Source organism: Somniosus microcephalus, chromosome 21, assembly GCF_052327205.1.
Source record: "Somniosus microcephalus isolate GS21.2 chromosome 21, FLI_Smic_1.0, whole genome shotgun sequence".
NCBI classification, from domain to species: Eukaryota; Metazoa; Chordata; class Chondrichthyes; order Squaliformes; family Somniosidae; genus Somniosus; species Somniosus microcephalus.
The window spans coordinates 58,086,447-58,110,211 of NC_141007.1; the positions used below are offsets into that span (position 1 = coordinate 58,086,447).

The window sequence follows — 23,765 nt, forward strand, 5'->3', positions numbered from 1 at the left end:
CTGAATTCCCTGGTGCAGTATGTATGTGAGTCCATTATTGCTGAATGGAGGAGAAGCAGTAACTTGCTGTCGGACACGGGTTTATTTTTTTATTTATGTCTAACAGAGTAAAGCTACATGGAGGGAGTGGGTGAGGTTGGTCACACATTGCTGATACTGTAGGTTGTGCAGGTGATGCCATTGCCCCATGATCATCAGGCTTGTGAGCAGGAAATTTGCTTGCGCCAGTTGCTGATTTGGGACCAGCTGAAAATGCAACAGACACCTCAAGGTCACAATTCAGATCTACAAAATTTTTGTGCAGTTCTCCGGCTGCCAAATTAGGTGGGACAAATGACAATCCACAATCTTTTTAGCTGATTTGCACAATAAAAATGAAAGGCAGAAGAACAAGGAAACAAATCTTGGTTAAGGGTAGAAACTTCCGGTGTATTTACACTACAAATCCAGTGTGAAATTCAGTTTGACGCCGAGATGAGCTTCCGACCACATATCCGCTCCATCACCAAGACCTCCTACTTCCACCTCTAACATCGTCCGACTTCGCCCCTACCTCAGCTCATCTGCTGCTGAAACCCTCATCCACGCCTTTGTTGCCTCTAGACTTGACTATTCCAACACTCTCCTGGCCGGCCTCCCTCTTCCACCCTCCATAAACTTCAGCTCATCCAAAACTCTGCTGCCTGTATCCTAATTCGCACCAAGTCCTGTTCACCCATTACCCCTGTGCTCACTGATCTACATTGGCACCAAGTCCTGTTCACCCATTACCCCTGTGCTCACTGATCTACATTGGCACCAAGTCCTGTTCACCCATTACCCCTGTGCTCACTGATCTACATTGGCACCAAGTCCTGTTCACCCATTACCCCTGTGCTCACTGATCTACATTGGCACCAAGTCCTGTTCACCCATTACCCCTGTGCTCACTGATCTACATTGGCACCAAGTCCTGTTCACCCATTACCCCTGTGCTCACTGATCTAATTCGCACCAAGTTCTGTTCACCCATTACCCCTGTGCTCACTGATCTACATTGGCACCAAGTCCTGTTCAACCATTACCCCTGTGCTCACTGATCTACATTGGCACCAAGTCCTGTTCACCCATTACCCCTGTGCTCACTGATCTACATTGGCACCAAGTCCTGTTCACCCATTACCCCTGTGCTCACTGATCTACATTGGCACCAAGTCCTGTTCACCCATTACCCCTGTGCTCACTGATCTACATTGGCACCAAGTCCTGTTCACCCATTACCCCTGTGCTCACTGATCTACATTGGCACCAAGTCCTGTTCACCCATTACCCCTGTGCTCACTGATCTAGTTCGCACCAAGTCCTGTTCACCCATTACCCCTGTGTTCACTGATCTACATTGGCACCAAGTCCTGTTCACCATTACCCCTGTGCTCACTGATCTACATTGGCACCAAGTCCTGTGCACCCATTACCCCTGTGCTCACTGATCTACATTGGCACCAAGTTCTGTGCACCCATTACCCCTGTGCTCACTGATCTACATTGGCATCAAGTCCTGTGCACCCATTACCCCTGTGCTCACTGATCTACGTTGGCACCCGGTCCAGCAACGTCTCGTCATCTGTCCTAGTATCTCCTGAAGTGGCTCGGTGTCAATGTTTGTTTGATAATCGCTCCTGTGAAACGCCTTGGGACGTTTTATTACATTAAAGGCGCTATATAAATGCAAGTTGCTGTTGAAATGGTTTCAACTTTGCACCAATACTAAACCTCCAGTCTGTAAATTGGGTGTCAACATCTGAACTGACTCCAAGACATATGTGAGTGAGATTTCCTCCTACAGGGAGCAGAGTGCTTATTGACACCACTGTCAGTCAGCGAGTTGGAGATGGGCGGGACTTTCAGCAAGCAGTTTATTTTACAGCAAGCAAAGTCTGTTTACTCAGCAAACCGAGACCATTTAAACAGCGCACTACAGCAAACAGTCTACAGAGCCTATTTAACGAGTCTCTACGAACTAGACAATACCAAACTCATGACCGAAATTACAGCAACTTCCCCCGATTAAAAGCAGTGTTATTTCTCCAGCAAAATGCAGCGAGTGGAGGATAGTTACTTGGCCTGGGATGAGAGGGTTGTCCTATGAGGAGAGATTGAGTAGATCTGGTGTTTAGAAGAATGAGAGGTGATCTCATTAAAACGTATAAAATTCTGAGGGGGATTGGCAGCGTAGATGTTGAGAGGTTGTTTCCCCTGGCTGGAGAGTCTAGAACTAGGGGGCATAGTCTCAGGATAAGGAGTTGGCCATTTAAGGCCGAGATGAGGGTAATTTCTTCACTCGGGGTTCTGAATCTTTGAAATTCTCAATCCCAGAGGGCTGTGGATGCTGAGTCGTTGAGTATATTCAAGGCTGAGATCGATAGATTTTTGGACTCTAAAGAAATCAAGGGATATGGGGATCGGATGGGAAAGTAGAGTTGAGATTGAAGATCAGCCATGATCTTATTGAATGGTGGAGCAGGCTCGAAGGGCTGTATGGCCGACTCCTGCTCCTATTTCTCACGTTCTTAAGTTACAAATTCTGTGCGTAAATTCAATCCCAGTCACGACAGCAGTGCGGTTTCGAGGTGTGATTGACGCGGGAATTAGCCAGTCATCTCCATTCTGGCTGGAAATAGTGGTGTCACTATATGCAGTGTGATTCTTCTGCACTGGCGTCAGATCAGGCCCTGACTCTGGATTCAGGCTGCACTTACATTATAACTGTGGTGTTGATGCGAAGTGAAGCTGCTTCACACCAATTCTATAGTTACAGTGCCGTGCACCCTTTACGAAGAACTGAAAGCTGACAAAGCACAGATAACATGCTCTAAAGTCGCCCAGCTATTTGACACTTGAAAAGTGGCATTTTACACGATAATGAGTTTAATAATTAAAAGGAACATAATGCTTTTATTAATTGCTTTTTGTTTTGTTCTAAATATTACTGGATTAGCAATTTTTCAGCGGAGGGTAACAGTCTGCACTCCGTTCCATTTCAAAGCAATGAGCTAAACAATTAGAAAGATGGAGTCGTGTGGAGTGTTCATCTGTTTTTCCTTTTTATATTTTTTTAGCTGTTTTTCCTTTTTATATTTTTTTATATATGTAATATATGTTGAAAGTTTACTGCTAAGTATTTATTATTCCTATTGATAAATCAAGTGCACGGGATCAGTTTTTCTTGGGAATTCTTTCTGATTTATGGTGAGAAATTGAGACCAGTACGAGAAATTAGGCTCCTTTTGCACCCTCAGGGCCAGGTGCGTTCAGTCACCCCTTTCTGAAAAATTTCCCCACTAGTTTGAATTTTTCAGTTCAGCTGGTGGGAAACTTTGTGCTATCCGGCACCGACGAGACCGAGCTGTTGCCGTCCCATCAAAACTGCCGGACAAACCAGTGCTAATGTTAAAACATATGGAAGCTTTTGAGCTCCGTATCTGGCAACAAACCCTGTTGCTTAGCAACAACTTCTAAACAGTCGGCCGTAGCTTGCAAGTGTCTCTGTAGCTAAGCAACAGCTTTAGCTAGACCGTGCAGAGCCTGACTGGTGGAAAAAAAAGCAACGAAAAGGAAAAAAACTTACTGAACCGACTCCTGAATTTTGCCGGTGGCTCGAGCATTCCGGACAGTTAACCTCCGGATAAACCAAAGTTTCCTGTAGAGAAGATTTTTCCAAAATAGAAACACAAAATGCTGGAAATACTCTGCAGGTCAGGCAGCATCTGTGGAGAGAGAAACAGAGTTAACGTTTCAGGTCAGTGACCCTTCGTCAGAACAGATTTTTCCACTTGGGGGAAGTCTAAAACTAGGGTCCACCAATATAACATAGTTACTAATAAATCCAGTAGGGAATTCAGGAGAAACTTCTTTCCCCAGGAAGTGGTTAGAATGTTGAACTCACTACCACATGGAGTGGCTGAGGCAAATAGCATAGATGCATTTAAGGGGAAGCTAGATAAGCACATGATGGTGAAAGGGATAGAAGGATATGTTGACAAGGTGAGATGATGTAAAGTGGGAAAAGGCTTGTGTGGAGCATAAACACCAGCATAGATCAGTTGGGCCGAATGGCCTGTTTATGCATTTGAAAACAAGAATGAGAATTTTGAAATCAAGGCACTGCTTAACCAGGAGCCAGTGTAGGTCAGCGAGCACATGGGTGATGGGTGAACAGGACTTGGTGCGAGTTAGGACACGGGCAGCCGAGTTTTGGACGACCTCAAGTTTACGTAGGGTGGAATGTGGGAGGCCAGCCAAGAGTGCGTTGGAATAGTCAAATCTAGAGGTAACAAAGGCATGGATGAGGGTTTCAGCAGCGGATGAGCTGAGGCAAGGGGCGGAGACGGGCAATGTTACGGAGGTGGAAATAGGCGTTCTTAGTTATGCCACGGATATGTGGTCGGAAGCTCATTTCAGGGTCAAATAGGACACCAACGTTGCGAATAGTCTGGTTCAGCCTCAGACAGATGTTAGGGAGTGGGATGGAGTCGGTGGCTAGGGAACGGAGTTTGTGGCGGGGACTGAAGACATTGGCTTCGGTCTTCCCAATATTTAATTGGAGAAAATTTCTGCTCATCCAGTACTGGATGTCGGACAAGCAGTCTGTCAATTTAGAGACTGTGGAGGGGTCGAGGGAAGTGGTGGTGAGGTAGAGCTGCGTGTCGTCAGCGTACATGTGGAGACGGATGTTGGCCCAGAAATTCGGGTCTCCACGGGTGAGTACGCACGGGGTACTCACGTGTGGGCCCGATGGAAGTGCCGGTTTCTTGCATGCACTGCGCATGCGCTGGAAACTGGCACTTCCGTTCCTCTGAACGAAGGGGTTCAGAGGTCGAATGCGTGTGCGCGGGAGTCTGCGCGTGCGCTTTGAACTTACGTTCTTTTTACAGGTTTTTCCGTGAGGGTAAGTCTTTAGATTTTAGAAATGTATAAACCAGGCGTAAGGCCTGCATTTTAAAAGGTAAGTGGTCAATTAATTAAAATTAAAACATTTTTTCCACAGGTTTATTATTTTTAAATACTTTAAAGCAAGGTAAGTTTATTTTTAGCCCCGTTAGAATATAAAAAAAAAAATTTAAATTTAAATTATTGTTTAAAATAGTTATTTAATGTAATTTATAGTTTATTTAAAAAGTGTGATGATTTTTAAAAATTTATTTGAAGGTTTACTGCTATTTTGGAGCCGTAGTATTTATAAGTTTTGACAGGTCTTCCTGTCACTACTTATGAATGGGCTTTTCCCTGCGCCGATTGGCTGCCCATGGCCCACGTGATCCCAGGGGACGCATCAAACTAACTACGCCCCTGGGACACGCAAGCACAGCGCGCCGGCAGCTGGGCCAGGCCCCAGATCGGAATTCCATGGGACCCTACAGCTCAACTGCTGGCGTGCTAGGTAAGTGCAGGTCGGGGGCTTGCACCCGCGGGAAGCCCCCGACCCGAATTTCTGGGCCGTTGTGTTTTCGGAAGATGTCGCCAAGGGGCAGCATATAGATGAGAAATAGGTGGGGCCAAGGACAGATCCTTGGGGGAACCCCAGAGGTAATGATGCGGGAGTGGGAAGAGAAGCCATTGCAGGTGATTTTCTGGCTATGATTAGATAGATAAGAATAGAACCAGGCGAGTGCAGTCCCACCCAGCTGGAGAGTGGGACTGCACTTAAGTGCTCAACTAAGGCCAGAGACATTATTTTTGTGACTATTTATAAATATTTTGATGGGAATGGTAGCTTTAACATAGAAGGAAGGCAAGCAGACTTTTACTTTCACTTTGGCGTGGCTCTGTTTTTGGCCATCAAGTTATGGCAGAGCACTAGTTTGGCTTTGACTTCAGAAATATCTGGCTTGTCCACTTCATCTAAGATGTTGGCAAATACTTAGGTGCAAGTTATATGTTGAGGACATTTGCTGTTAAAGGAGCTGGAGTTAATTGGCTGGAAATACAACTTTAAAGAAAGATTTTAATTTTGTCGTACCTAATCACATCTCTAAGCACTCTTGTTTTCTGGTCCTTCTTTGTTACGATATACCAATTAATATCCATCTATTATTCATCAGTATTACTCCTGGGTGCGAAGAACTAAAATGATTAAAGTTGGAAATCGACAGTGACAGCTGATTTTACTCGGGTCACACTGTGCTGCATCTTCCTCCACGGCGCTTTATTATTTCCTCCTCACTTGACCTCCAGCTTGTGCCCCATCCTGCACTATTCTGTGACCATAACTGCTTATACCCAGTATTTTATTTGGTCGCTATTGTGACCAGTTACACCTCTCCATACTCTCCCTCCACCAGCCAATTGACTGTGAGAGCCCTAGCTGTGAATGACAGCTTGACAGCAGAAGCATGGATACATGTTAGAAGCACTTGGAATAATTGAAGTGAAGGAATGGGATCATGCTTTGGGCAGGGGACAAATTGGAAGCAGAGAGGAGTCGGAACCAAGTTAATGGAGGGGAAGAAACCACTGTTATGACGAGGATAATTATTTTAATTGTAAGAAATTAAAATTTCACCGGGAGTCATCTTGGGTTGCAGCCAACTGCTCATAGTTGCCAAAGGCTTTTCATGGTTAAGATGACTGGTGTAAAATTTGATGCGGCTTTGCAGTATTTGGTTGTAGGGATATTGGTGCTTAGAAAATGTGTGTAGGAGCATCAGTGTTTTCCTGTATAACTAAGAGGCATGCATGCTGCACTGTAGAGACAGTATTCACTTGCTGTCTGTTGTGTATAATTTAACGGTTCCATTGATTGATGAGCGAGCATTTTCCTGTGGTTCCCTTTGGAAAATATGCATGTTTTAAATGGTAATTATCTTATCTAGTGGGACACAGAAATTCCTACTTCTGTCTGATTGAAATGATGAATGATGACACCCAGGCAATATAAATAAGGCCAGCAAGCAGAGGGAGAGGGTTTGTCTGTTCGTTTGTCAGCCATTATAAACCTAGAAGGGGAAAGGTCAGTGTAAGATATTTTGAGACTGGGAGTCTTGAGAAATACAGAATGTTTAATACTGGCCATAAACCAAGACGTCTGATTCATAATCTATGTAGGATTGAATTATTTGAGTAACTGAATTACCCTTGACCTTTGCAAGCTACTGGACTTGAAGTGAAGGGTATTGTGCAGAAGCCTGCAATGCAGTACTGTGTGAGTACGGTTAGTGTGTAAACACTTCAACACCAATTATCGCTCAGCTAGGCTGATCGAAGGTAGAGAGCACTCCCCTTAATTGTAAGCTGGATTCTGCCATCATTTTGTGTACATCCATTTAGAAGTATATATCCCGAAGAGGAATATATATCAAATGTTCTCCAATAAAAATTATTTGCAGCCGCAGTGTGTTTTCTTTTATATGACAGTAGACATTAGGAGAGCTGAAACAACTTTAGCATTGCCGTACTCGAGGCTCAATTTCTGTTGCTGGTGTTAGACAAAACTAAGAGCTCAGTCTCCTTGTTTTCTGCCGCTACTTGTATTGCCGGTATGAAGCTGTTCTTTTCAAGGAGGCTTCAGGCAGAAGTTAGAAATCTCATTGAAACTTATAAAATTCTAACAGGTCTAGACAAACTAGATGCAGGAAGGATGTTCCTGATGGTGGGGGAGTCCAGAACCAGGGGTCACAGTCTAAAGATAAGGACAGAGATGAGGAGGGATTTCTTCGCCCAGAGAGTGGTGAACCTGTGGAATTCTCTACCACAGAAGGCAGTTGAGGCCAGTTCATTAAATATATTCAAGAAGGAGTTAGATATATTTCTTAAGGCTAAAGGGATCAAGGGATATGGGGAGAAAGCAGGGACAGGGTACTGAATTTGGATGATCAGCCATGATCTCATTAAATGGTGGAACAGGCTCGAGGGACCGGATGGCCTACTCCTGCTCCTATCTTCTATGTATGTTTCTAGAATATCTGTGGCTCATTAGATATTTAAAATCAAAGAAACCATGCAAATGCTCTATTTGTGGCAAGTTCGGTTCTGCAAGTGCATCATAGTATTTTTTGTATCTTCTCACTCCAGCTCTTATATAAAAATATACTGTACAAAAATGCATATCACGCAGTTTTTAAAAATTTGTTTATGGGATGTGGGCGTTGCTGGCAAGGCCAGCATTTATTGCCCATCCCTAATCCCAGATTTCTCCTCTTCTTTCTAAGCAGTCTCTCGAAACCGAGGATGACTTGCTTCCACATTAAAAATGAGTTCGCAGGTGACTGATGAGTCCAATGCGGGACCTACAGCCTCTGTCACAGGTGGGGCAGACGGTGGTTGAAGGGGCGGGTGGGTGGGGTGCTTGGGTTGACGTGCGCTCCTTGCGCTGCCTGTGCTTGGCTTCCACTTGCTCCCGGCGAAGAGACTCGAGGTGTTCGGCGCCTTCCCGATGCTTCTCCTCCACTTTGTGCGGTCTTGGGCCAGGGATTCCCAGGTGTCGGTGGGGATGTTACACTTTTTCAAGAAGGCTTTGAGGGTGCCCTTGTAGCATTTTCTCTGCCCACCTGGGGTTTTCTTGCCGTGCCTGAGCTCGGAGTAGAGCGCTTGTTTTGGGAGTCTCGTATCAGGCATGCGGACAATGTGACCTGTCCGTTGGAGTTGATCGAGCGTGGTCAAAGCTTCGATGCTGGGGATGTTGGCCTGAGCAAGAACACTGACGTCGGTGCGCCTATCCTGCCAATGGATTTGTTTGAAGACCAGGACCTCAAACCCGGCACTAAGCTCATGGTCTACAGAGCAGCAGTGACACCTGCCCTGCTGTATGCCTCAGAGACATGGACCATGTACAGCAGGCACCTCAAAGCACTGGAGAGGTACCACCCAGGTTTCTATGCTCTCGTTGAATAACTTATTTTGAGAACTGATTGACAGATCAGTCATGAAGGTGCGAATCACATGATCAGCATGCAGTGTCTTTTACGATTGAACAGTAGTTGCAGTGAACTCTTTTGATTTGCTCTTAATCTGTTGTAAAAAAAAACCTTTCTGGGTCAGGAGTCAAGCTCATTTTGTTCTTTGTTATTGGTATGATATCAGATTTGAAACAGTGGGAAGAAAGGCCACTTGCCTCAGTATGTGGTCCCCGAGTACATTCCTTTCATGTTCAGAAGTTAAATATATGGTTACCTAGCCCTCCAGATCTGTTAAACAAATACTGGACTGCCTCCAGATGGGAAGCAACTTGTACATTTGTATGATATGTAGGGGGTTTTGGTTTGGGGTTTTTGTCTGGTCAGTCAGTCATGTGCCTGAGCTGCCCCAGCCCCGTGCGGTTCGAATCGCTTCCCCCTTTTTAGTTCTGAGCACCGGACTTATTTACGAGTAGCGATATAGACAAACGAGACCAGTGGTTCAGTGCAAAGAAAACCAACGTTTATTAAAATAGAGAAATAATTACTATACAGAGAAAATCACTATGGATGCAACACAATTACACTTAGCGGGGAGGAGAAACGGACACATCGAGAGAAAATGACTAAAATTACACTTTAGCAATTCCCCTTAACTCCCACCCTTTACACCTATCTAGATTGTCTTGTAATGGGCCAGAAAATTGATGCTCACCAGTCTAGGATGTTGAAACGCCTGCTCCGTGCCCTGTTGCCTGTCGATGTTTTTAGGTTTTCACCGCCCCAGAGCAGAGATACCCCAGTAATTCAAACGTAACTGCGGGTGTCCTACTTCCCTGGACGGGCTCTTCGTCGACGATCCTCTCGCTGGGCTGATGATACGGCAGGGCACTGGAGGCGAGGTGAGAGAGAGAGAGAGATGGCTTCCCGAGGGACTAGTTATACCCTTCCTGGTAGCCCTTATCTCCTGCCAGATCAGCTTATTTCTTTGTCTGACCTGGACGTGTTGAAGCTTACACAAAGGAAACCGATCTGGGCCCATCGACCTGAATGGCCGGTGTGATAAAAATAATAACTTCCGGGAAGTTATGTCATCACTTCCTGTGAACTGTGAACTATGAACTATGAACTGTGTACATACCTCACTTCCTGTCATGTGTCACTTCCTGTTGGACTGGTATAAATACTGGTCTGTTCAGTATTGTAAGAGGCTTTTACCAGAGGCATGGTAAAGACCTCTCTTGTATATAGTGTGTTTATAAGTTACTTAAAGCTTACTTTAAAGTTACTTGATGGTAAGCCTCCTTTTTCTTACATCAGCCGGTTAATTGGTTTTAAACGTCTCATCAGTGTTCCCCTTTGTCCGACTGGTTTCATGATGGGGCCATTCCAGTTTGAATGCCCCCTTGATCGTTTGCAAACAGTGTTGATGTCCTCTAACGAAGGTCTGAATGCAGCTATTACATATTGAATAGGCTTTGCCTGCTCTTGATTGTCTGTGCAAACAACCTTGATGGGTTTTAATCAGAGGCCCGAATGCCACTGGGTTTGCTTCTCATGCATAAATGCAGAAGGTCTGTCTGCATTCGAATTTCTGGAAAGTTCCTTCTTTGTCAGTCCAAACTGAAACTTACAGGCCTTGGCCATGAGGTTGACCGCAGCCATCTTGTTGAGCCCTGGAGCCCTGGATTTTAAATTCAGTCCAGCCAGGGTTTCTTCAATAAGCCAAAAGTAAATCTTCGGGGGAGACATGAAATTTCTGAATCCTTTCAGTTTGTCCTGCCTTCAGTGTCACAAATGCATGTGGACTATAACTATTTAACCAATGATGGTGTTTTAAAAATGTGTTGCAATGCTTATGTAAGAGAGAAAGAGAGAACTTAAGGAAAGAAAAGACTTGCATTTATATAGCGCCTTTCATGGCCACCGGATGTTCCAAAGCACTTTACAGCTGATGAAGTCCTTTTGAAGTGTAGAAATGTAGGAAACGCGGCAGGCAATTTGTGCACAGCAAGCCCCCACAAACAGCAATGTGATAATGAGCAGATAATCTGTTTTAGTGAGGTTGATTAAGGAATAAATATTCGCTTGGACACTGGGGATAACTCCCCTGCTCTTCTTCGAAATAGTGCCATAGGAACTTTTACCTGTACATGAGAGAGCAGACGAGGCCTCGGTTTAACGTCTCATCCAAAAGACGGCACCTCCGACCGTGCAGCACTCCCTCAGCACTGCACTGGAGTGTCAGCCTAGATTTTCGTGCACAAGTCTCTGGAGTGGGACTTGAACCCGCAATCTTCTGACTCTGGCGAGGGTGCTACCCACTGAGACACGGCTGACACAACTTGTACATAACTTGTATTTATACAGTGCCTTTCATGATCTCAGGACGTCTCAAGTGCTTTACAGCCAATGAAGTACTTTTGAGGTGTAGTCACTGTTATAATGTTAGGAGAATGTTGTAATATAAGAGCGAAAGGGTTAGCTTAATTAAACTTTATTATATCCTGTAGATGCAAATATGACTTGTCAAGACTTACAATGTTATTCACTCCTTAGCCAGATTTCTATGCTCTTTTTGAATAACTTACTTTGAGAACTGATTGACAGATCAGTCATGAAGGTGCAAATTACATGAGCAGCATGCAATGTCTTTTACGATTGAACATTAGAACTGCACACTTTTTAAAAAGGTGTCAGCCTTCTCTCAGTGGGTAGCACTCTCAGCTCTGAGTGAGAAGGTCATGGGTTCAAGCCCCACTCTAGAGACTAGAGCGCATTATTTAGGCTGGCTGGCATTTAGTACTTAATATTGAGGGATTGCTGCACTATCGCAGGTGCCATCTTTCAGATGAGACGTTCAACTGAGACCCCGCCTGACCTCTCAGGAGGACGTAAAATATCCTTGCATCACTTTTTGAAGAAAAGCAGGAGAGTTTTCTCAATATCCTGGCCAACATTTATCCATCAATCAGCACCTGAAACAGATGATCTGGTCATTTATTTCATTGCTGTTTGAGGGACCTTGCTGTGCGCAAATTGGCTGTTGTGTTTTCTACATTATGACAGTGACTACACGTCTTCAAAAGTACTGATTGGCTGTGAAGCCCATTGGGATGCCCTGAGGGTTGAATGGCGCTATATAAATGCAACTTATTCTTTAAAGCAGCAGCTTCTGTAGAAATAGGTCTGGGAGAGATACCTTGCACAGATGTCCTATAACTGGTACCATGCTGAGTGGAGTGGACAGTTACTGTTTATGGAACATGCACTCTCCTTCCAATGTGATAGGACATTTAAATAACACATAGAAGTGACCATCTGATGTAAGGTCAGGAGCCTGTGAGTGTGCGACGTCTGGTCAGACCCATGGGCTGTTTAAATGTTGTACAGCACAGTGTGGTATGTATTCTTTAATATAATGGCAGTACTGGTCGGTGAAATTTGAAATACATTGATTAAAATTAAATTAAAATGATAATTTGTATTGAGGTTGCATTGTTGCTGTGTATGGTGTTGGTGAGATTTGATTGAAATACTACGACCCAGAATTTGCTGGAAAAATAATGGTGAGTTGACGGTGTAAAAAAAACACCAAGGAAGAGTTCCGGTTGCAAATTGCCGCAAATTGCTGGACAATTTGTGCCGCTCCGCCGTTAGCCTCGCAAAAACGGGAGCTCGCCATCAACCTCCCCGTGAGTGTCGCGCCGTAAATACGAATTAAACTCGCCGCAGAAAGTTAGGGCTGCTATTTTGCGGTGTAAGGACCCTGTTAACGGGGTGATTTATGGTCCTGACATGCCACTTAACCCTGGAGGCCCAGAAAGGGAATAATTGAAACTGGAGTCTCACTCCAGCAGGTAGTAAATTGTTCCTTGAGGTTTCTTAACTTTTAAATTTAAAATTTAACACTTGCACTCAGATTCACACTATAGGAATTAAACGGTGATTAGTTTCTTCTTAAACAAAGTCTGATGAGGTTCCTTGGCTAGTTCAGCACTTTCTTCTACTCCATGTAATACTTTACCATAACTTTTTGCAACAAGCTTTCAGCGATTTGTTTCCCCGAAACTCTTAATTTTTATTGCCACTATCTCCTTTGAATTTAGTTAGCTGCTTGTCTGAACACTATATTCCTGTAAAATTCCATAACCACAATGTAGGAAGAGGGATGTTGACAGCTTATTGTAATTACTGAGTGCGGAGTCTCAACAAAAAAGTTGAGATTTTTTTTCAACATTAGAAAAGCGAATTACACTGTTCCTCAGGATTCTGTTAGATTTCAGATAGAATAGAAAATTGTATTTTGCAGGCAAGGGTAGTTGAGTGATTTTAATGCAATATATAACACAGAACAATGGAACAAATCCATCTTAATAAGGTGATGTGGTCAGGGCGTTCATATTAAAAAAAACACTGCATGCTACAATACTGTAATGAAGACAATTGAGTAATAATGGATGTGTGGGAGTACAGGAATATAGAACTGAGAATACTGTAGACTGCCTGATTAAAGGATGAGACTGATGGGGGAATTATAGACCATGCGATCTTTCCTTCCATCTGTAGGAATGCTAATCTTTTGAGGTGCTGCCTCCACCTACACAGTTGAGGACTGGTGACACTCATCCAAGTTAATGCCAGGCTGATGTACTGTGAGATAATCTGTACAAGTCACAGCAATCTTTCTTTCTTCCCTTCTTTCATTTCTTTCTCTGCTTATCTCTCGCTGTCTCCCCCCCTCGCTGTCTCCCCCCCTCGCTGTCTCCCCCCCTCGCTGTCTCCCCCCCTCGCTGTCTCCCCCCCTCGCTGTCTCCCCCCCTCGCTGTCTCCCCCCCTCGCTGTCTCCCCCCCTCGCTGTCTCCCCCCCTCGCTGTCTCCCCCCTCGCTGTCTCCCCCCTCGCTGTCTCCCCCCCTCGCTGTCTCCCCCCCTCGCTGTCTCCCCCCCTCGCTGTCTCCCCCCCTCGCTGCCTCCCCCCCTCGCTGCCTCCCCCCCTCGCTGCCTACCCCCCTCGCTGCCTCCCCCCCTCGCTGTCTTCCCCCCCTTGCTGTCCTTCACTCTTTTCCCCCCCCACCACCGCTCTCTTTCCCCCCCCTTTCTCCCCACCCTCCTCATTCCAAAGTTGCTGTTTTTGGAAAACAATTTAGCACCAAATAAGGAATTTGCTTTTTAAGGAGGGCATATTCTGATTTGGATGTTCCAGTGTGCGTTCTCATTCTCTTTTATGTTGCTGTCTATCTTTATTTTTCTTTCTCTTTCTCCCTCCCTATATTGCATATTCTTTTGCTTGCTTGCTTACTTACCCTTCTCTTCCTGGTTTGGGCAGCAGTCAGACTGCATGGAACAAGCTGGTCAGACATGAATTGCTCCATTGCCAGCTCTCTGTCTCATGACCCTCTTCACAGTGGTGCGAGTATTTCTCCCAACAAGAATGCATCTGAAGACCAACCTGAATCTCCACAGATACCCAACTGGTTTGGAGGTTAATGCAGTGGTCACTATATCTGTGGGGTCTGAATGCTTTATTGATTTTACTGATGAGTGAACTTATTTGTGTGAATAGCAGACAAGTATGAACCGCTAATACAAAAAGAAAATCCTGCAGATGCTGGAAATCTGAAATAAAAACAGAAAATGCTGGAGATACTCAGCGAGTCAGGCAGCATCTGTGAAGAGAGAAACAGAGTTAACGTTTCAGGTCGATGACCTTTCGTCAGAAAGGTCATCGACCTGAAACGTTAACTCTGTTTCTCTCTTCACAGATGCTGCCTGACTTGCTGAGTATCTCCAGCATTTTCTGTTTTTATTTTAAGTATGAACCGCTGCTCCTCTGAAACTTGCAGCCTCATCTGTATCTGCCTGCTTTACTTATATTGAAATAAAACGCAGAAATTAATTGGAGAGTAATGTCATGAATATAATGTATCTACAATTGATGTTGGGTCATACCACAGTGGTCCTGTATATATCATTGTTCTGGAATTGCGTGGGTTTCCTCCGGGTGCTCCGGTTTCCTCCCACAGTCCAAAGATGTGCGGGTTAGGTTGATTGGCTATGGTAAATTGACCCTTAGTGTTAGGGGGATTAAATACGTGGGGTTACGGGGATAGGGTGGGATATGTGTTGGTGTAGGGGTTACGGGGATCGGGTGGGATATGTGTCGGTGCAGGCTCGATGGGCCGAAATGGCCTCTATCTGCACTGTGGGGTTTCTGTGATTCTGTAATATGAAGGGTTATTCTTAAATGGGAATCTACCAGAGTAAGAACCTGAAAATGATGAATGTCACAAGGAAAACCACCAGCCAAGTGCTGATAATCCTCTTATCTGACATTCATTTTCTTTAGCTGGAAGCCAATTTTCTTTGGCCTACTGCCAGTAATCCATCTAAAATGTAATTCCCTGTTGCTTTATTTTGTAATTGAGCAGGAAGCCTTGTGATAAGAGGTACGAAACAGTAGAAATAAGATCAGATAAAACCTCCTCTTGCCCATTTTTGGGCTATTTGGCATCGTAGTTTTGCCGGCTGCAGTTTCAGATAACATCAGGAAACCACCAGACTGACAGACAGCCAATCTCATGTTCAGCAATCAAAACTGATGGCCCCAGACAATTTAATGTGCAGAGATCCTAACCTCAGGAATTCAATCAAAGCCTCTGCAAAGAATCAATAGTCACAGTATACATCAGCATCCAGACTCGGCGTGTGCAAGAAACAACTAGAATGTAGGGCTGGAAACCAAGGCAACCGGACCAATACCTAACAGATATCATTGGTCAACAGCGAGCAGTGGCAGTCTCTAAAAATAATGGAAGCAAAAATGTATTTGCTGCACTTAAATTTCTCTCTCTCTCTCTCTCTCCAACACACTACATTGAAACTTATAAAATTCTAACAGGACTAGACAAACTAGATGCAGGAAGGATGTTCCCGATGGCGGGGGAGTCCAGAACCAGGGGTCACAGTCTAAGGATAAGGGGTAAGCCATTTAGGACTGAGATGAGGAGGAATTTCTTAACCCAGAGTGGTGAACCTGTGGAATTCTCTATCAGTGAAGGCAGTTGAGGCCAATTCATTAAATATATTCAAGAAGGAGTTAGATATATTTCTTAAGGCTAAAGGGATATGGGGAGAAGGCAGGGACAGGGTACTGAGTTTGGATAATCAGCCATGATCTCATTGAATGGCGGAGTAGGCTCGAGGGGCCAAATGGCCTACTCCTGCTCCTATCTTCTATGTTTACTACTCTGCGTACTCTGTTGCTGTTTCTCACAGGTTATCTCGTTCCCTTTGGTATATGGATGTTCATTCGGTCTCTACTCACTCTGCTTATGTTCCTCCTGTCTTGTGCGAATGCACTCTTGCTCACTCACACTGGTGTGCAGTCTTACACTCACTTACTCTCTGACTTAGAATAGAAATAGACACTCTGCTCCTTCCCGCTGCATCCGCTGTCTATTTCTCCCACCCTGCCATGTGTGCAGTGTTTCCCCCCTCCCCACCCCAACCCCCTACACATGTGGGCCCGGATTTTGCAGTAGAAATAACGATGAGGCTAACAGCGCTCACTGCCCTGCTACTCCAGGAGCTTCACTAAAACAGTATCTCGCCGAGAGAGTCTGCATTGAAATACATGGAATGGAGTGAAGTTGCGGTACTTATGTGATCGATACCCGCTAAACTCGCCAGAAAATTTTAAGGCCTTTCCATTCCAGTGTAAGTAAATTTTTAACAGCATGCTAAATCTTTGCTGCTGCCAAACAACCTCTCTGGCACTGAAAATGAACTTTTACAAGTGTAGAGTCTCATTCCTTAAGATTTTAATTATTGTTGGAGATTTGAAAAAGGTAAAAAAATTTAAACAAAGCTTTTTTTTCTTTTTCTTTCATCTCTCTCTTCACCCCATCGTTTTTCCCCTCCCTTCCTTTATTTCACTTTCTGTTCCTGATCTAACATTGAATTAAATATTCTAACTGACACTTCCTGGCTCAGACACTGCGCTGCTCATTAACGATTCTTCAATCTGATTGATTAAGGAGATGCACAGTTGTTGCTTGTCCTGTTCACAGATCCCCTGTAGAGGGCACCGTGCTGAAATGGCTCCCTCTAATCACCACAAGTTCCAGTGCAAAATCCCATAGAAAGTCCTGTGTACAAGGGCAAGTGTAATGAACGGCTCGCGCCGTTCGTTTGCTGACATCAAAATGCGGTCCGTTGTCTCTGCCACTCTTTCCCCACAGTCCTTTTCTCATGTTGTCCCTCACGCTTTTGAAGACGGCGTGTCTCGTACTCCCCCATGCACGTACTGTCTTCACGAAGCTGGTCTCTCCGGTTGGTGGGCTCTCCATCTCACGTGCTCACACATGTACCCTCGTTGAACGTTATATATATACTTTAACTTTCCCTCTTTCACGGCATATAGTCTTAATGTATATCCGTACAAGAAACTTTATGCATGTGGGTGTACAGTGCTGAGAGCATGTGTTTCCGAATTTATATTCATAAGTCCATTGGATCAGCGAGCTCTCGCCAGCTAACCACTGAATATAATGACCCCACTCTGATGAGCTAATGTTACTTTGAAGGATTCACCAGTCTGGGAACCAGAGGTGTAAAATCAAGAAATCTGCCAGATATTGTTGGAAATCACACTTAATAGCACCTTCTGTGTTTAAAAAAAAATCTAAAGAACATATTCATATACAAATATGGGAGTGACATGGTTACAAGTATAGAATTTATTACGCTAACAACCAGACTATGTGACGTAATAAAACTCACTATGCACTTGGTTCGAGCATAAAGCAAGGCTTTAATCAACCTGTTTCAGAACATGGAGGTCTAGTTGTACTTCACTAGTTCCTTGTCTTACAAAATGTCCCTGGCAAGCTGGGCCCACGCCCGAGTATTTATACTCCTTGGATGGCGCCACCAGCTGGCCGTCCAGCGTTATTTCATGAGTAGTTTCTTGCTGATGATGAGATTTATAACACTATGCAATGCATTAGTTGCACCGACTTTCTCTGAATACTGATGCTTGAAACTGTGGAATGAAACTTGTCTTATTATTAAGCAGTATTGTGTCTTAAAGCAACAGACGTAGTTTCAATGCACTTACTTTGTGCTAATCTCTGAGAGATCATGTTATTGATGAGACCTGCACAACAAGGTGAAGGATAACAGGATGGAGAAAAACTTCTTAAATTATCGTGAGTTTTAACATTTTGCATATTATTGCTATGATGTGGCATTGGTTACACTTTTTTTAAAAAGGAAATTTATAGGATTTATAATTTAGTTCTACATTTCCTGATTTGTCATTTATTTACAGTAATGCATACCATCTTGTAATTTACTGTCCATTTGTGTAACTTTCCTTTGCTTTTAGGTACAGTATAATTGAGTCCAGAGTTTTTCCAGAACAAATTCCTTTTGAAATGATTTTTGCCGAGCAATTCTGAAAATGAAGGTTTGCTTTCCCACCAGACGTAGTAATAGCTCGGCCCAGCCTGTATCAGTTAACATTGTGACATTCCATACCTGCAATCATTTCTGGTCTTCCGGCAGAGCTTTTCCCGTCGAGAGTTTACATATGGAATTTGGAACTGTCACCTTCAGACATTTTTTGATTTGCCAAGGAACAGTAAAGTCTCTTGGGCGAAGAAAAGTAGTAACTGCATTGAGACAGTTGCAGTGCATTTTCACCATCATTCTCAAGCCAATGAGACATTGCTCCAATAAACTGGATGGATAGTGAAGTGCAGCTAGAATAGTATTTTCCTTTTTAATTGGGTTGCGACATCATTTGATAGCTGAGTTCTCAATCAACTGGCTTCGACGTGACTACAGACTAGCATACAGGAGATGATTTTTAATTAAAAAGCTGTAGGGGTTGAGAGAAGTTCTCACTCTGATGAATGACTCTGATCACAGTTGTGATCTATTCTCAAGTTTGCTGAGGCTGGAATGACTTTGGATAGAATTGGAATTGATACCCAAAGCAAAATTAGTGCTCGCTTCCCAGTTCCTAAGCAAACAGTTGTAAATGGGAGGACAGCAAATATACCCGACCTTCACCAAACTCTGCATCTAATTTGTCACTTGTGATTAGGCCTGCGGTAAAGGCCTTTGTAAGCAACTGTGACACTGTAGCTCCAAAAGGAACAGCGCAACTATTCAAACACAGTTTCTCGTTGCTTATAGCCACTTGATGACAACTGAGGAGTGTGTTCAGTAGAAGCAAATGGCAATCTGCTGAGTAGCGTTAAAATAAATTGACCTTTGAATGTGGAGTTATTGCTTTCATTTACACTGCTGGCTCTATTACTTAAGGCCTTTCAGCGGTTTCCTACCTTTGTAGGCATACCTATTTTGCCCTGCGGGTTCCTTTTGACACCGTTGTTACTAAGATTTATGAGGATGTGATGTAATTGTATATTATTGGTGGTACAAAATTTATTTCTAAGTGATGATTATTTCCTGTGTTAACCGAGATTGCTTTCACAGAGCCAGCTTTACACAGGAAGTGAGAGTAGGCTCAAAATTGTTTGTGGGAGGAAGAGTGTCAGGGCAACTAAAACTGCTGAGAGTAAACGGTGAATATCCTGATCGAATCACTGGTGAAATGGGCAGACACATGGCAGATGCAATTTAATGCGGATAAGTGTGAAGTGCTGCACTTTGGGAGAAACAACACGGAGAGGCTGTCTAATTTAAATGGTGCTATTTTGACGGGGGTGCAAGAGCAGAGGGAGCTGGGGGTGCATATTCACAAATCTTTGAAGGTGACAGGGCAAGTTGATAAGGTGGTTAAGAAAATGTATGGGATACTTGGCTTTGTAAATTGGGGCGTTGAATACGAAAACAAGGAAGTCATGCTAGTCCTTTACAAATCACTGGTTAGGCTTCAGCTGAAGTATTGTGCCCAATTCTGGGAACCACACGTTGGGAAGGATGCCAAGGCCTTGGAGAGGGTACAGAGGAGGTTTGCCAGGCTGATACGAGGGACTTCAGTTATGTGGAGAGATTGGAGAAGCTGGGATTGTTCTCCTTGAAACAGAGAAGGTTAAGGGGAGATCTAATAGAGGTGTTCAAAATGATGAGGGATTTTGGTGGAGCAAGTAGGGAGAAACTGTTTCCTCTGGCAAGTGGGTCAGTAACCTGATTGCATAGAAACTTTCCAAAAGGCAATTGGACATGTACTTAAAAAGGACTAATTTGCAGGGTTATGGGGAAAGAGCTGGACTGTGAGACTAAAATGGTCAGTGACATGAATCAGTCATTCATGAAAGAAAGACTTATGAAATAATACTGAGCGGCCTACGGGTGGCGCTGTCCAGGGAGAGTATAACTACTCGGGCACGGGCCCAGCTTGCGCAGGACATTCTTAACAGGAACTAGTGAAGGACACAACTCGACCCCTCCATGTTGTAAAACAGTTGATTAAAGCTTTGTTTAACGCTTAGACCAAGTTTTCTTATGTCAGCTCTTTCAAAGAGCCGGCACAGGCATGACGGGCCAAATGGCCTCCTTTTCTGTTCTGTAAGATTTTGAGATTGGGAAATGGCTGGGAAACATTTGGAGCAACTAAATGGAGCTGTATATGTGAACATGGTAATAAAAAAAAATGTTTTTTCAGGTAATTGTAAACCGTTTTTAAAACTTAGCTATAGAAAAAGCGATAACACTGTATACCTTCCAGAATACTTAATTATACAGTGAGATAACTAGTTTGATACCGTAGTTGTTTATTTTTCCATCAGGAATCTTTTCTCCGTGACATTGAAACATGTGTGGCACAGGCAGCACCTGCAATGCCCAGAATCTGTGAATACACAAATACTTGAAAGGGAAACATTTGCAGGGGAGTGGGACTAAAGAGTGGGCCGAATGACCTCCTCCTGCCCTGTATCATTCTATGATTCTTGGATACTATGAAATGTGGAAGCGCGTGCGCAACAGTGAGCTCCCTCTGATATCAAATACGCTTTAAATGAAGTATTCTGTGTAAATTTCTGCAGCTGCATCAGTCGTAGAAATACAGTCGACTACTTTGGATCAGTGGGATGATGAACAAGTAGATCACGGTGATCTTTGTCATTTGCTCTTTGGGCTCATGACCTGGCGGGGCATTCTCTCACTTTGATCATTCGCATTTACTACTGCTCCATGTTGTTACTTTAAAAAAAAAAGTCGTCTTCACAGAAAGTATTGATGGCATAGAGCCTGTCTTAGCTTTGTTTTCTACATTTCTGAGGAGGTGTTTTTTGAAAATCACCTTTACAATGGGCAGTCTTGAGCGTCTTTGTAGCAGGTTTCTCCCTAATTATCGTAAGCTTTTGGAGGTCACTTTTAAGGTTCACTTCGAGCCTGCAAGAAGGAAATAATATAATGGAATTGTCAGGTTTCTCCTGAGTGTAATTATTGCTTCTGTCTGCGGAAAAGTTAACCCAGGGAATTTCTGTTAGTATTTCTTTCACAAACACTACCTGAAATTAAAAGCTCATTGATAACAATGAAGTATTTTAGCTGATATGCAGAATTAATGCTAAATAATCTTTTTTATACTTTTAAAACTATTTTGAATGTAATTCAACTCCCAGCCTTCACCTCAATAAATCTTTAACTCAGAAAGGAATAAGCCCCCCCCCCCCCGTTCAATCATATCGACTGTATGCAGAGGGCTGGGAGCTGTTGTCGCGATGACTTGGTTATTTAATGTGCACAGATGAAGCCTGATGTTATCTTTAATTGAGCAGATGCAGACAGCAGGAAAATAACTGAGAAATCTAATCAGAAAGCCGCTAGGGTTCATTTCAGTGCACTCTGCAAGATACGGAGTGTGCAACTAACAGAGTTTTTTGTTATTGAATTTTACTTCGTCAGTACAACCATGTTAAATGTAAGTAATGCTATTGGAGGTCCAATTACTTTTGGAGATAACAAAGATTTGAGGTGTCCTCCGTGGAATTATGCCTTTAAAGAGAGAAGAGAGTAGTGGATTTCCTATCGGCCATGAGTAGGCCTGAACCTGCAGTGCGGTTTCTGGATGGCTATTCAGGCCCAGTCAGCTTAAATGCGACAATGGTTAATCAGTTGCTGTAATATGACAATTTATTGAAGCAACATGACGGACATAAAAATATTACACACCATGCTGATACTGACAGATACAACATTTGGTTACATTGCAAGTAACTTTGTTTGCTATTTCTCTCCCGCCACCCCCGAAACATCTTGTTCTGTTACATACAAAATTAGTTATTTTGGTAGATATTGCAGCATTTGCTTAAGCACTTCTATCCTTCCTTCCTCCAAATCTTACTTTTTTTTCCTTTGTAGTTATTAATATTATCTCTCTTCCCCTTAGTTCTCTCAGTGGTTTTGCAGTTCTTGAAAAAGCTATTGTTCTGAACCAGAGCTTTTGCACTGTTGGGTCTGCAGGGTCTGCCATCATCTGGACCTGACTGACTGAATACAGTGGCCAAGATCAACACCAAACCACCTCAGAAATGGTCTCCTTTGGCCCTGCAGTCAACATCAGTTCTTCTGAACAATCCAACAAAGACCAGGGCCGCGATCTTACCTTTTGGAGCGGGCCAGCTGACTTGCGGGTTTCCGATCCCGCCCCCAACGATGCTCAGACGCTATTTTGCATCAATTGGCCTTGTTAAGCCCCGCCCTGCGGGCTTGCCAGCCAATTAAGAGAAAGCCGGTGTCAGATGACGCCAGTTGATGACGCGTCATCTGCCGGTTTTCTTAACTGGGACACGCTCATTTTTGTTTGACAGATGATTTTTCAGTGTTTGACAGCATTGAGGTGCTGCAAACACTGCCAATCACTGTACAAAGGTGAACCCTTGCACCCAGGCTCTCCAGAGACTCTCTCCTTAGTATAAAACAGATGGCAGCTACAGGTGAGGTTACAGAAGCGATCTGTCACTGGTGAGAGAGGTTCTCCCAATGAGATGGGACTGCACAAACACTTCAAACCTTATTACCTACAGAAAAGTCTAAATACATTTAAAATGATTTTCCCAGCATTTCCTTACCTCTGAAACTCACCAGTGTACCATAAGATTGTTCACACCACTTCTGCAGTTGTCATCAATGAAGAAACATTACTGTAAGAGTCATGAAAGTTTAAGAAAGAAAATACTTTAAAATATTGGTTAAATAGTATAATAGTTAATTTACCTGACTGACTTATTGTATTGAGAAACCCCCTCTTTTCTTGTTACAATAGTATAGGCTGAGTGACCCCCTTTATTCTTGCTACAATGGTACAGTCCTTAAGCTTGTCACATGGTATCCAGCCATTTTACAGCTCAAGCACCACGAGGCTGGAGAAGGCAGAAGCTTTGCGGGCTGGAGCAATACAGTTTTTGACCGTGTGCATTTAAACGTGTTTTGCTTTGTAATTCTGTTTGTAAGGTGTTACAGTAAACAGTTTAAAGACAAAGTTATAGTTTGGAACGTTTTATTTCGACACGCGTCTACTCGTTGCTAAAGCCTCAAAGCTCAGTGGCTGCATGTTTGGAAATTACGAAGCGCCACTACAATTGCAGTAGACTCACAACACACCACAGTTACCTGGCATGATGTCCGGACGTCGGGAAGCCCACAGTCGACCTGACAAAATTGAAAAAAGCCTCTTAACTGCCTGTTAATTAGCTGTTAGCCTATAATCCTCTTCTTGCCTCTAAGTGTCGGGTCCCTGCACAAATCGGGGACCCGACACTTGGGGAGATTGTATGGAAGTGGGTTGTCAACGGGTTCGGGACCCGCTGTCAATCTTTGCAATTTTGCCAGCAATCCCGCCTCCAAACGCGCCCCCTGAGTGCTGGCAAGATCTCCCCCCCCCTGTATCAACAGCACCAACAGCTCAGAATTTT

The 23,765-nt window shown here is 43.8% G+C and overlaps 1 protein-coding gene across 2 annotated transcripts in view; it reads left to right on the forward strand.

The window, feature by feature from the left end:
• Positions 1 to 23,765, forward strand: part of slc39a11 (solute carrier family 39, member 11) — a 709,353-nt gene that overhangs the window by 72,971 nt on the left and 612,617 nt on the right. The gene's annotated exons all lie outside the window — the stretch shown is intronic.